Source organism: Amblyomma maculatum, chromosome 10, assembly GCF_055883805.1.
Source record: "Amblyomma maculatum isolate TAMU_Amacu chromosome 10, ASM5588380v1, whole genome shotgun sequence".
Taxonomy (NCBI): domain Eukaryota; kingdom Metazoa; phylum Arthropoda; class Arachnida; order Ixodida; family Ixodidae; genus Amblyomma; species Amblyomma maculatum.
Window position 1 is genome coordinate 130,664,044 of NC_139353.1, and position 14,204 is coordinate 130,678,247.

At 43.5% G+C, this 14,204-nt stretch overlaps 1 pseudogene; it reads left to right on the top strand.

Annotated features, from left to right (window-relative positions):
* The first annotated feature begins 311 nt into the window (after positions 1 to 311).
* LOC146177463 (uncharacterized) lies at positions 312 to 11,846 on the top strand (annotated as a pseudogene).
* Positions 11,847 to 14,204: the final 2,358 nt, after the last annotated feature.

Consider the following 14,204-nt stretch of genomic DNA (forward strand, 5'->3'; position numbering starts at 1 on the left):
TTGGCATCGTAGCTAAGGCTAAGCTTGCGCAACGTGAATACGGCCGTCATATAAACAGTTGGATACCTATAGATCTGGTGTCCGTGCAATTTCAACTGAAGGGGAAACTGGCGAAACATATGGCAGTCAAGCGTACACAATTTCCTCTCATCCCAGCCAGTGCTATGACAATTCATAAATCACAGGGAGGGACGTTTGACGCCGTTGTATACGAGTATGCACCAAATCACTCGCAAAAACTTGTGTATGTCGCATTGAGCAGGGCTACGAGCCTAGACGGGTTTCTATCTGTTAACAAGGAAGGGTGCCGCATGTTCACTCACAAGGAGCCTAAACCGGACAAGTTTCTCAAGGCGGAGTTTGAGCGGTTAGTAAAACCATAGGTAAACATAGTACAGTCAAGCGTCACCATAGCCATAACAGCAAACATGACCGGAGCATCACCATGGTGAATATAGCACAGCCAAGCATCACCACAAGCGGTACAATAGTAGTACCACGTATTGCTTCGCAATCCCCAGGCTTAACCAAGCTAAGCCACAGCCAATATTTTTTTGTTCCTCATTACTTCAGGTTTTTTGTTGCAGCCGAGTTCAAAAACATTATATAGATAATTACGCTTTTTATTTCCTAGGACAAAATTTGTTCTGCTTCTATGTTTCTTAAACTTGTTCCAGTCATTTGGATCACACGTGGTTAGGAAATGCTTAAGTAGTTTGTCTTTCTTTCTTATCATCTTAATGGATTCTTTCGTGATCCAAGGCTTGCGAGATTTTTTAGCTTTTGTATTCAGCGTCAAAGGGAAAAATTGAGAATATGCAGGTGTGAAGAGATTGAGAGAATCGCTATACGCGTCATATACAGAGTTCAGTTTAGAAAAGTTATCCCAGCTTTTCTCCATTATTTTCCTCCGAAAATTATTTAAAGTTCGTTCATTTATGTTTTGCTTTTCGCACCGGTCTTCAGCTTCTGTATCAGAATGTGGTAATGGCAATTTCGTGCACATGTAGATGGATAGGTGGTCACTTATGGTTGCAGCGCACACGCCTGCGGAAACCTCGTGACTAGGTAAATTTGTAATGAACAGGTCTATTAAAGTATTCGTGCTTATTATAATGCTGGTTGCTGTTTGTAATAAATTGCTAAAAGCCTTTGTGGAGAGTGTAGTTTGAAAGTTACGTTGAGCTGCTGAGTGAAATAAAAGATCCATATTGAAGTCACCTCCTAAATATAGCGTCAGACCATTTTCATTTGTGTACCATAGCAGACTTTCCAAGCTAGCAAAATGTTTTCTATATTGCCGTCAGGAGGGCGATAGACAACAGCAAAAAGGTTTCTGGAGCTGATCGCAGCAAGACGTTCAATGTGTTCAGTGATAAAACAGAACTTTTCAAGTAAATCGCTATTTACATTTTTCTTCACATTAAGCAATAAACCAACACCGCGCTTATTATCTCTGTTAAAAAAGTAGGTATTACGTCTTTGATCCGTCATGACATCATTATCGCTGGAATACCAAGTCGCCGTCAATATTATAATATCAAAAGTAAAACTTTCTAGAAGAGTATGCAACTGATCTTCCTTATTTACTGCGGATCTTATATTTAAATGGAAGCACTTAAGAGCAATTGTCTTTTCAGAAATTAAAATGGTATTGATAACCCACGGCTGTAATGCCATTCTAGACAAAAAATGAAAACTGGGTGCAAGTTCAGTGTGGGTTTAGACAATCAACAGCACGTCACGCTCGCACGTACATTGACGACATTAGCCCGTTCATCTTTTCAAGCAAACATTTTGTCATCCCTGGTCCACTTCCACTGGCATTCCTTCGTCCTTGCCACAGTCAGTCCCAAAAGTCGCTTAATTACGGGACATAAATGCTCCTTAATGTAAATGGGTGTACTGTCGTAGTTTTCGTCAAGGTCTTTCATGGAAACACGTGTTTTACTTGCTTTAAGAAGCAAGGCATTTCTTTTAGATCTGTTCTTAAATTGTACAATTGTGTTCTCAGATGACTCCTTGCGAGTTTTCACTCTGTGACACAGTGCATTGTCTTCTTGTGTCACTGATTCATTCAGGACATTTCTAATTTCACTGACAATCTTTATCAGGTCTTAACTGTCCACCTTTTCAACGCCTTTGATTTCAATGTTTTGATTCTTTGCGTATTTCTCACTAGCTTTGATTCTAGTTTCATGCTCTTCAAACTGCTTTTTTGCCTTCTCACACTCGTCTGCAAGTGTTTCATTTGCTTTCTTTAGTGCTTCGTTTTCTGTATCAAGCTGCTCGTTCTTACTTTTCGCTTCTCATACTCTTGGTTAATAAACTAGGCTATCCTCTAGTTCCCTCAGTTCATGCCTTAAAGGGGCACCGCTACTTAGGCTAACCATGTTATGCTTTATATGTGTAGAATGGTGCATGGTGATGTTTAAACGGACAATGAGAACGGCAAAATTGTGTCGTTTAGTGATTTAACCGGCTCCCGAAGTTGCATTTTCGCGCTGGCGCGGGCGGCACGCAACGGCAATTTTTGTCACCGGATATGACATCACATTTTTGAGGGCGCTGGTCTGGTGATTAGCTGAGCGTACACTCTTTGTTTCGCAAGTAATATGCTTGAAGTTGCTGTAAGAAAAATAAATACAGCCTGTTTTTGTCTTCCTGCGTACTCACTTCATGCCCACCAATACATATCTTAATATCAATCAAATGCGTGTGACGTGACAAGGGCTAGTCTATTATCTGCTTCAAATCATTCCATCAAAATAGGGCGTACATTTCTTATGAATTTCAAAGCAGCTGAAGTAATTTATTTATCTATATCCTCACGCTTCCGACCCATTAGCCACCCTATCCTTTCTGCTCTTTTCGCCCATCACCGCTGTGAGCTCGCGGTTACGTTCGTCGCCGTTCGTCGTTTCTTTTCGCTGCATTCATTGCGCCTACAGTGCGCACAGTACGTGGTTTGCTACGTTAACTTCGTGGTTTGTTGCTCTCGTGGCAAAGAGGCGGTGCGCAGCCCTCGGCTGCATGAGCACCGATGGTACTGTGGGAGTCATGTTCCATCGCTTCGCGACCGCCGCTGAGCAACGGAAACGATGGCTCGAGGGTCTTGGTCTGCCGAACCAAACTGCGCGTAGGGTCTGCTCCATGCACTTTGAACAGAACGCCGTCAAAGGCGCACCCGATCCTTCAAAACGAAGAAGGCTTCGTTGCGGCGCAGTTCCCGGCATTGTTGATGAGCAGCCTACCGAAGCGGTGTGCAGGCTGGCATTTTTTTGAAGTCTGTTACGTCAAAGGGGACACAGACAGAGTCACCACCATTGCCAGTACGGGAGGAGACATATTGAAGTTCTGGTGTATCTTGTAACCATGAGACTCCCAGGTGCTTTACACCAAATGCAGCGGGTGGTCTTAAAGAGGCCAGAAACCATGAGGCCTCATTTGAGGAATCGTTCATGTAAGTCTTCTGTTTGCACCTTATTGATGTAACAGCAAGTTGTGCTTGCTCAGTGAATTTCTGGTACCTGCAAATGGCCAGCAGTCCAGCTAAGTCTATGCAAAACTTTCAATCAGCAGTGGATTAAGGTGAGGGTTAAGAAAGCTGCAGCCCAGGACCTCATCTTCAAGGGTAAGAGGAGGGGGCTCATTCGTTTTGACTTGCTTCATATGTAAAGACACAAATAATGAAACTTCGAGAGATAGGTATGAAGAGAGAAAACCAGAACAAAAAGACTGGACCCTCACCTAATATGACTCCGTCAAGCTTTTGAAAGATCTTTTGGAACACTCTGGGCGGGGGGGGGGGGTCCTTTTTTTAAGGTTTTCTTGTTTAGGTATTAGAGAAGAGTGAGACATCCTCCATCTTCTGGTTGGGGGTAACATCTAAAAAATGTAACTGGAGCAGTTGATTAGATAAGGAGAAAAATTCTTTTCAACCTCCACCATCACTGTTGCCTTACCTCTCTCAAATAGCTCCATAGATCACTTTGAGAGAGGAAAATAGGCTGGGCCAGGGGGCATCCTGGACTATTATCCCTTAATTGTTATTTTATACCGCCTCGTCTGAGGATTATGGGCTGTGGTTGTGTTTTGTGTGCTGCGAAACGAATATATCACTCTGGTTCTAATCACACCGTGCTTTGTTTTACGTTGGTGTAGTTAAGGTGAAATGACATATTTTGCAGAAGTCTAATATGGAAGAGAGAAGGAACTTCCTAGGGGTGGGGTGCATTCACTGTAGCCCAGACCTCCTATTTATTCTGTCCCTGCTTTGTATTTACAGAATTGAGCCTCCTTCTGAACCATCAATGCCAGCTCTTCCAGATGTCCATGACGTGACCTATGAGCCCTCATTTGAAGAATGATTGACGTAAGACTTCAATCATTTGACTTTGCATACGCAGTGGTACCACTTTCTGAGTATTGTTGCTTGTGCACTTTGTGTGCTTGCAAAATATTTGCCATGCTTGTATATACCCTGCTGCTGTGCTAAGAACGTGTGATGTGTGACACTTTCCGTTTCCAGATATGAGCGTTCTGATGTTCCAGTGGAAGAAAGGAAGTTCATTATTTTTAAAAGTTCACTGCTGGAGCTCTTCAAATTGTGCAAGGTGTGCGAGGCACCAATCAAAGTTTGCACTTCCGTCTGTTGCTGTATGCTTAGAGTGGATGTTATGTGCGCATACAAGCATAAAGTAAGCTGGCATAGCCAGCCAATGCTTAAAAGGAAGCCTGTCGGGAGCTTAGAATTATGTGCTGCCATTTGCTCCTCTGGTGCAAGCCCAGAGAAGACATTCAGGCTGCTAAAGCAAGAAAACATTCAGGTGACATCAACCCGTATGTTTTATACATACCAAAGGATACTTTTTCAGCCTGCCATCCAGCATGTATGCACCCAGCAAAACATACATTTTTTGCCTTGGTTTAGTTTTTGTTCATTTTGGGAATTAAAATGTAAATGAAATGTGCATAGTTATTGAGCTCACTAAGACATGAAACAGTGCATATTGCACGGCTATAGAGGCTCATTTGGCATTGAGCATAGCGAACTTTTCGATTTTACAGGTATCTTCAGACCACTGAATTATGTTCCAGGCTTGAAAGAGCATTGAATCGGGGTCCACGGGGAGCCTCATTTCGCAAGTCGAGCCAATGTTTCGACAACGGGACTTGTCTTTGTCTGGGCTGAGGTGCCTCTTCAACCCTTGTTCGGTATTCTTTTATACTGTGCAATCATATTCCTTCTCCCGTTTTACCAATGTTGCAGGTTTGGGACACTGAACAAGGCATTGTTTTGGGAAGCCTGAGTGCCCAAGTGGAGTTGGCAGGAGATGGCCACTGCGACTCCCCTGCATTTGGCGTCAAGTTCCTCACTTACACCTTCATGGACATTTTAACGAGCAAAGTCGTCAACTTTGGCCAGGTGCAAGTTGGAGAGGTTGGCTTTCACTATTTTGTAATACTTAAAACATTCTTGCTTGCATATTTTGGTCATGCCATTTTGCTAAACTGGATCACTTTGTGCAAATCTTTTGTAGAATGACCAGGTCAAAACAAGCAATAACATAGAGAAGTATGACTTGGTGAAGGCGCTTGAGGACCTGAAAAAAACACAAAATGAAAGTGACAACGCTCACCACTGACAGGCACCCTTCAATCAAGAAACACATGAAAACCAAGAAGCCTGACATTGACCACAAATTCGATGCATGGCATGTTGCGAAGAATAAGTATATACACTAATGTTATTTCCTTTTTATCCCTTCCTTGAAAATTTTCTCAACGCTCTTAAAATCTTTTTGCAGGAATATCTGCGTTGCTTGTAGTTTTCATTCTGTTTGCATACAGCGCAGTGATGATGAAGCAATTTTATCTTTGCCTAATGTTTTTTGAAGTAAGGAACACAGACGTGCCATTAATATGACCCCTGATTACATGAGCTAATTGAATCATGCGCAACTTTTCTAGAGGCTTTGCATGTCCTATGCTCTGTCAACACAGCAAATGTGCTCTTTTGTTGTGGAAGAAAAGCTTTACCGATGATAAGATTGCACCAGACGTAAAACGTTAGCTTTCATAGCGTGGCAAGGAGGAGCTCTAGAGTCAAACCTTCGCGCTGCTCAGTTTTACCTACCTCAATGACAGGGAAGTACAGGATGATGGCTGATATGTAAGGATAGAAGGTTTCATTGTCACACTTGGCTGAGAAAAAAAGGCATTCAAGAATGACATTTTTGGGGGTGCCACCTCCTGTTGTCGTATACAACAGTGAAGTTGTACTCCTATAGACAGAGGGCGCTACATTCAAGGTGACTACATAGATATATTGAAGGTTAGCCAGCTGAAGGCGTGATGATCAGTCATAATCGTGAATGAGCGGCCAAACATGTATGATTGGGCCTGTTGCGCAGTGGAGATCCCAGCAAGGCATTCCTGTTCCGTAAAACTGTAGGTGCACTCTGGCTTGCTAAGAAAGTGGCTTGCATATGCAATAACATACTCTTGGTCATAGTTGCATTTAACAAAAAGGAGCTGATATGCCAACACCACCGGCATCAATGTGACCTTCCGTAGGTGCTGAGAGGCCAAAAGTTGGAGGATAAGATGTGAGTTCAAAAGGAAGTTCCGCTGGTAGAATAAGGCAAACTGGGGCATCAATTCAAACAAAGCTCCTTTGTCGAGAAGGCACGTCAGTGGATGGGCAGCATTGGCAAAGCAGTCACTAAAGCATCAGAAGTATGAACATAACCCAAAAACCTGCAGGCCAAGAGGCCACAAGTCAGAACTGGGCATGATCTTACTGATTGGTTTCCGATTCAGAAAGGAGTGAGGCAAGGCTGCATACTGTCGCCCTGCCTATTTAACCTATATGCAGAGTGCATCATGAGGAAGGCCGGTCTGGACGAGTCTTCAGCTGGAGTGAAGATTGCTGGAAAACGTATCAACAACCTTAGATATGCGGATGATACCACTTTAATGGCAGAAAGTGAAGTGGAACTTAAAAGACTTCTGATGCGCGTACAAGAAGAGAGTGAGAAGTTTGGCCTTAAACTGAACATTAAAAAGACAAAGATCATGCCGTCTTGCCCTATCAAGTCGAGGAGCATCAATGGACAAGAAGTGGAAGCTGTGACAGATTTTCTCTTCTTAGGCTCCAAGATTACCTCGGAAGGAGACCGCAGCCATGAAATTAGGAGACGCCTGCTTCTGGGAAAGAGAGCAATGGTTAGCCTTGACCGCCTAGTAAAGAGCTTAGACATTAGTCTGCCAACCAAGATCCGTATAACTCGTGCTATGGTCTTTCGAGTTGTGATGTATGGATGCGAGAGTTTGACTGTGAAAAAGGCTGACCGCCGAAGAATTGACGCGTTTGAATTCTGGTGCTGGCGAAGACTCTTGAGAGTTCCTTGGACTGCCAGAAGATCAAATCAGTCGATATTGTCAACCATAAACCCTGACTGCTCATTGGAGGGTCAAATTCGAAAGTAAGCTCAGCTACTTTGGTCATCTAATGAGAAGAGAGGAGTCGCTGGAGAAAGATTTGATGTTGGGAAAGGTTGAGGGTCGCCGAAGAAGGGGTAGGCAGCGAACGCGATGGTTAGATGGCATCCTTGAGGCACTGCAGATGAGGAGGAGAAGGAGGAAACAATTTTATTTAACGCATTACATTAAGCGTTAAGAATGTCCTGGGCCAGGGTCACCAAGGCCAACTGATCTTGCAGCTGGTCAGTGCTAACCAAGCCCGCCACGTTGGGGGAGGAGGGTGTGGAAAGTGAGGAAATTGGAGGGCGACAGGGCATGAAAAGATGCAATGCTCCAAGTTTGCATAGTGTTCTGGGCAATTTGGGCATGCAGGGGAATGTATGATTCTGTATAGAAAAGATCGGGCAGGAGTAAGCAGTGTATTTAGTTGTATGCGTCTAAGAATGCGGATTTGCGTGGTAGTGAGAGATTTATCAGGAAGAGGAAGTGTACGGAGAGTTTCTCTAATGTTGTCGTAGTGAACGTTGATTTCATTTTTGTTGTGAAGAGTAGTGTCCCACGTTGGTGGATAAGGCCAGGGAATCCCAGGCGCCCAGGTGTTGAAGTTCGCGGGCGAGGCGATGTACTACCTCATTGCCTGGGATTCCAGCGTGACCAGGAATACCTCAATGTTACAGTGTGGGGACGTAGTTTGGCAAGAGGTCTGTGTAGATCATCGTGTAGTTCTTCAGGAATGCGACTCGTGTGAATGGCGCGTACAGCTTGTATTGAATCAGTGTATATGGTATATCCTGAAAGGTTAGGGGGTGCTTGTGCGAGGTCTTGAATACTGGTAACTATTGGTAGGGTCTCGAGAGTCGCTGTAGGAGGAATATCTATGTAAGGACCGAGGGTATGCGTCACTACATCGCTACAGCTCTGAATTGAGTAAGCAGCCGCTCCGACGTTAGTTCGTGATGCATCTGTGTAGATGATCGTGGTATCTGTTGGGTGAACATGGTTGGAAACGCGAGCGGAACGTATGCCTGTGTTAGTGTCGGGTGCAACGTTTTTTTGGAATGGGGATTATTCTGAGGTTTTCCGGGAGCGAAGAAGGAAGGGTTATTATAGGGAGGTCTATAGGTTTGAGTGCAACCTGCTGTAGTATCCAATGTCCTTGTTTGGTGCTAGGAAGACGTGCCATTTGCCGGTCGCGATGTTGTTGTATGAGGTCTCCCAGGGGCTAGAACAGCCCCGTAGTGTATAGGCGCTCCGTGGACGTGTGTACAGGGACGTTAAGGGCGGCGTTGTACATTATGTGAAGCGCAACCTCAATCTTATGTCTTTGACGACAAGTTAGTGTAAGGTAAGGAATCGTATATAAAATTTTACTAAGTGCTAATACGTGGACAAGCTGCCTGACTTGACCCTCGCGTAGCCCGGCGTGCTTATTGACTATGCGGCGAACTAGATGCGTAAGCTGATTGCAAACTTTAACGGTTGTAGATACATTGGCCTGATTGGTGACTGCAGATGAAGTTATGTGATGTTAGGAAGGTAGTGATAGACCAGAAAGCGTGGTGTGACATGGTCCATAGGGTCACGAAGAGTCGGACATGACTGAACGATTGAACTGAACTGATATATTTATAGGTTTTACATAGTTTTTCAATATTCCCCAAAACTCGCAATGCAGACTGTCATTGATCTTCGCATACTTTAAATTTTACTTGGCTTCTGCAACCTTATGGAATACTTTTGACTGCACTCTAAACTTTTCAAGTATGCGCCAATGTCTATAGAGACAAATTATGAAATTTTCGCACATTGTACAAACAAATTAACACTCTCTTTGTGCTCGAGTGTTAGTTAGTTATACCAACTTAGTTAGTTATACCAACGGAACACATTCTTACTTGAAAGTGCGTTCCTACTTTTCATGGTGCCCATGAATGTGCTTGCCGGTTCTGTACAGAGAGGCTGTACAACTTCCACTATTGGGCGTGAGCGCCACCACTGGAGTGAACGGCGCTAGTGTCGATCTAGGGGAGCAAGTGGGTTCACGTGACTCTTCTTACTGCTGCTGGAGCAGAAGCTCGATTGAATTGGTGCGTTTTAAAAGCTAACAGTCGAATTTTGGTTGATAAGGAGTACCAGCATTACACGTTTTGGTCTTGCATAGTTGTTGAGGCTGCTAAAGTTTTTTTAAACTGTTGTTATATGGTCCGTTACTGCTCTGTACCCGGACGTAAGCAACAGAACCTGGCGCAAGCTCCCACTGCTACCCTAAAACTAAGCTCACATAGCCTTCGCTAAACAAGATTTGAATAGGCAAAGAAGAGAGTGGCCATTCTAATGCGTGCAGCATACATTCCACCGAGCAAATTTTAGTCAATGGAGTTAGCGCTAAACAGATCGGTGAGCGGCAGGAGGAACGATGCGCGCATTTTAATTTCCACTTATCACTTGTGAAGGTAACGATCCTATAGTTGGAAGAATGAAAACGATGCTGGCTTCATCACGGTGCAGTATTCTCTTTAAAAAACGAAGGATCGTGCGATAGCCAGAAGGTCTCAAGTAGTTCAGAATGAAGGTGTTTCACTGAAATGAACTAGAAGATTCTGCCACCGTGGGCAATGTTATGCATGATGAGTTGTCTCAGGCAGCGTCTCCAGTACAGTAGTGATTGCAAATGACAGCGTACGTGAATAAACGAAAGATAAAGCATTACATGAATGTTGTGATATGTTGAGGTATGCGCAAAGAAGGTTACTGTGCGCGGGGAAGACAAATATCCGCTTGAACCAAGATGTGCCAGTGACCTAGTCAGAGCGTAAGAACTTGCTGCGTGGAACGCATTTCTTCACACTTGCTATACAAATTAATCCACGTGTTCCCCAAATTAAAGCTTGTCTGCTCAACTACGTGGAGCAGGCGAACTGTTGCTTCCACCGGCGCTATTCGAAGGCGCTCCAAATATATATGGTAGCTCCGCTCCGCTGCTCTTGCGAATGATTTCCATTACCTGTTCAGTGACCGCTTACATCTTATTGGTTGTGTGGCAGCTTCAGTCTTTTTCTTTTGCCATAAAAGCAGAAGCAAAGCTGCAGGCGGTGCGCGTCGTCATCAAAGTTCGCCAACTTCGGCAACTCTAATTCGGTGAAGTACTTTGTTATCGACTGAGTGCTCTTACTACCTCAAATTAAGCTTATACAGCCCAGACCGAGGTGTATGTGAAATAAATAAACGAACATAATACTAACGCGCAACTAAACTCTCTGGAAAGCCGTTCTACAGCAGCAGTTCAACGCGCATTATCCCACTTAGTTTGTCACACCGGTGCTTCCGAGAGGTGACGCCACGGTATGTCTTTGTGCCCATTACCAAGTAGAAGTCATGCACACATACGGTGGTTGCCGCAGGCATGTGATAAGTTCAGTAAGAGAAATGTGGAAGGGGCCTTTGCCTTTCAATAAAAATTCTCATTACGCTGATGACAACTAGACTGCTACAGAGGCTTCAAACAGATGTCGGAAAACGCTTTTACAAAAACAACACTTGACCTGTTTTGATAGACACTGCTCTTGCAATTTCATTGTCCAATACATGAGGCAAATTTCTTTTTCTCATTGAGGATGTAAACATCACTTTTTAGTTGCTGTCCTTTGTGCTCTGGCAATATTTACCACCGAAACTTTCATTAGGCATGCTCAACCACGTCATCAGTGTGCACATTGGTCATGGGGATGTTTATCCAAGGTGCCTGCATCATGACATACCGAATGGGTAGTGGCTGCTGCCAGGTAAGTTACACATGTGGCACACTTATGCAGTCTACCGAAGAAAGCAAACATTTCCAGGTACCCCACCTTATTCGCGACTTGTGGCGATCGCTCTGGACAAATCGTTGCTAAATGATATCGAGCAGCTCTCATCTTTTGGGCAAACTTCGAGTCTCGAGTCATACTACAGCCTGATAACCAGAGTTGCCCCAAAGTCCGTCGCTTTCACACCAGTGATTATGTTTGCAAGGTATGCTCAAGGTTTAAGATTTCATCGTGCTTTCTTCCCTGTGCGAAGAAGTTAATAACTGTGATATGGAATATTCAGAACGCAGTTTGCAGCTCTGCACCAGAATGAAATGCAGGCCGACTGCAAGCAACCACCGCAAATGATGAGCCCAAATGGAAGAAGAAAATGCAGCGTGCAAAAAAAAGATGAAGTTGTCTGCCCAGTGAAGACAAAGGCAACCTATGGTATGTAAAGCCATCTACACTGTGCCATTAGTAGCATCACCTTTTGCAGCTTATGTGGACAAACTCATTGAAGAGATGCTCCACCACTGTGCCATGAGTGCTTCATTCAAGAAGGCAGACTGAACTCAGAAGGAGCACTGAAAAGCTGCCAATGGTGCAGCTAAATCAAGAAAGGAAGTCAAAGGTAGAGCTAGTGACTGTGCATCGGTCCCGGTTTTATAAACACGCACCAGCTCCTTCACATTGATAATCTCCCACCATTAGTGTTGACTTTAGCAGTGGTACCAATGTAAGTGGCATGCCCACCAGCTTGTGCTTGACCTGGTTTTGGATTGACTTGATTTTGGTTTGTGGGGTTTAATGTCCCAAAGCGAATCAGGCTATGATAGACGCTGCAGTCGAGGGCTCCGGAAATTTCCACCACCTGGGGTTCTTTAAAGGGTTGCCGTGACGTTCACCGGACCACTAATTCCAGCCAGCCGCTATAGTTGGTGCGCTACAGAAAAATCGGCAGACACTGCTCGGAGCCATAGCCAGCGGCTAGTAAAGGGTCCAATGGTAAACGTGCACAGGTTGCAGACACCCGATCGTCAAAGTTAGAGACATCAGAAGAAGGAACTTTACAATAAACTTAAAGAAAGTTAGTTATCGCTTATACATTCGTAAAACTACCAATGAAGAGAAGAAAATATTAACTAAAACCTCACAAATCAAACAAAAGCTCGTAGAACTTATACAAGAATTAAAGCAAAGAAAGATGAATGCATAATGTCACCACACTATAAAAATACATAATGTCACATGTCACAGAAAAATAACGCATCAGGTAAAATACAGTTATATGTAGGGGTTACATGGGTAATACCAGGCGAACAATGTAAAGTTACAGTAGGCAAGTGCAAGTTTGGACTCAAAGTGTTTCATTCATTTTAAGGTAGTATTCTTTTATTGCAGTGGAAAAGTTCTTGGCAAGCTTTACGTCATAGGGTAGAGAATTCCAGATTTTGACGCCCTTAAACTGCAGCATACGTTCACCATAAACGTTTCTTTTTATGGGTAAATTAAAATTTCCGTAAGTGTGGCTTCGGGTTGCACGTGACGGGATGTTAAATATAGATATATCGAAGGGGAGGTTGTTACTTACTATTTTGTGAATACATTCAGCAGTGTTTTTCTGACGAAGCAGGTCAAAAGGCAGCACGCGTAGTTGAATGAATAGTGGTTTGCTGGGTCTAGAGTAGTCGGAAAACGAGATTATTCCAAGTGCTCGCTTTTGTGAACGTCTAATGGGTTCTAGGTAAGTATTATAAGTCCAACCCCACGACTCAATGCAATATGACAGGTGAGTATGTACTAATGTGAAGTAAAGGACTCTCAGAATATTGACATCAAAATATTGGCGAAATTGATGCAGAGCATAGCAACCCGATGCAATCTTCGTGAAAATCGAGTCAATCTGATGTTGCCAATGTAAATGGTTATCTAGGGTCACTCCAAGGTACGTAAAGACAGTGGTTGGTTCAAGCTGGGTCTGACTGATAGTTAATCTAATATGACTCGAGTCCAGTGATTTTTTTCCGTGAATGGAACGGTATGTATTTAGTTTTCTTAGTGTTCAATGTTATTTTGTTCGCGAGATACCAGTCTGCAATTTTTTTCAATTCCGTGTTTGCCATGCTTTCTAGTTCGGCAGTATAACAAGCAGTAACGATAATGGCAGTGTCATCAGCATACATGAGAACACTGGCTGAGGATAATATCTGAGGAAAATCGCTGACGTAAAGTGAGAAAAGTAACGGACCGAGTGTTGACCCTTGCGGTTTTCCTGGGTATAAGCACTGCACATTTGATGTTAGGTTATTCACCGAGACAACTTGTTTGCGATCAGTAAGGTAACTAGAAAAAAATTCGAGCACCCTATCACGAAATTATATATATTCTTAATTTATTAAGCATAATGCCGTCGTTCACTGTGTCGAAGGCTTCTCTTAAGTCCAGAAATATAACAGCGGCCAGCTCATTGTTATCTAATGCACTGTTAATTGCCTGGGTGAGTGTAATTACTGCTGAGCTAGTAGAGTGCTTTGAGCGAAATCCATGTTGCTGGGGCCAGATAATATTATATTTCTCAAGAAAAAGGAGAATACGTTTGGACAGAAATTTTTCAAATATGTTATTAATAACGCTAAGTACGCAAATAGGCCTGTAACTAGTGGGGTCAGAAGGGTCACCATCTTTAATTACAGGGGTAACTCGGGCTACCTTTAAGGGTGACGGATATGTGTAATTCAGCAGGGAATGATTGAACAGCCGGCATAGTATGGGCCCTAAGATATCAACATTTTCCTTAATAAGCTTTGCAGAAATGCCGTCCAAGCCTGCTGCCTTGTTTGTTTTCAACTCCATGACAACCGACAACACCTCATTGATTTCAACTTCGTGCAGAGCGAAAGAATTAACAACTGACGCTGGAAGATTATT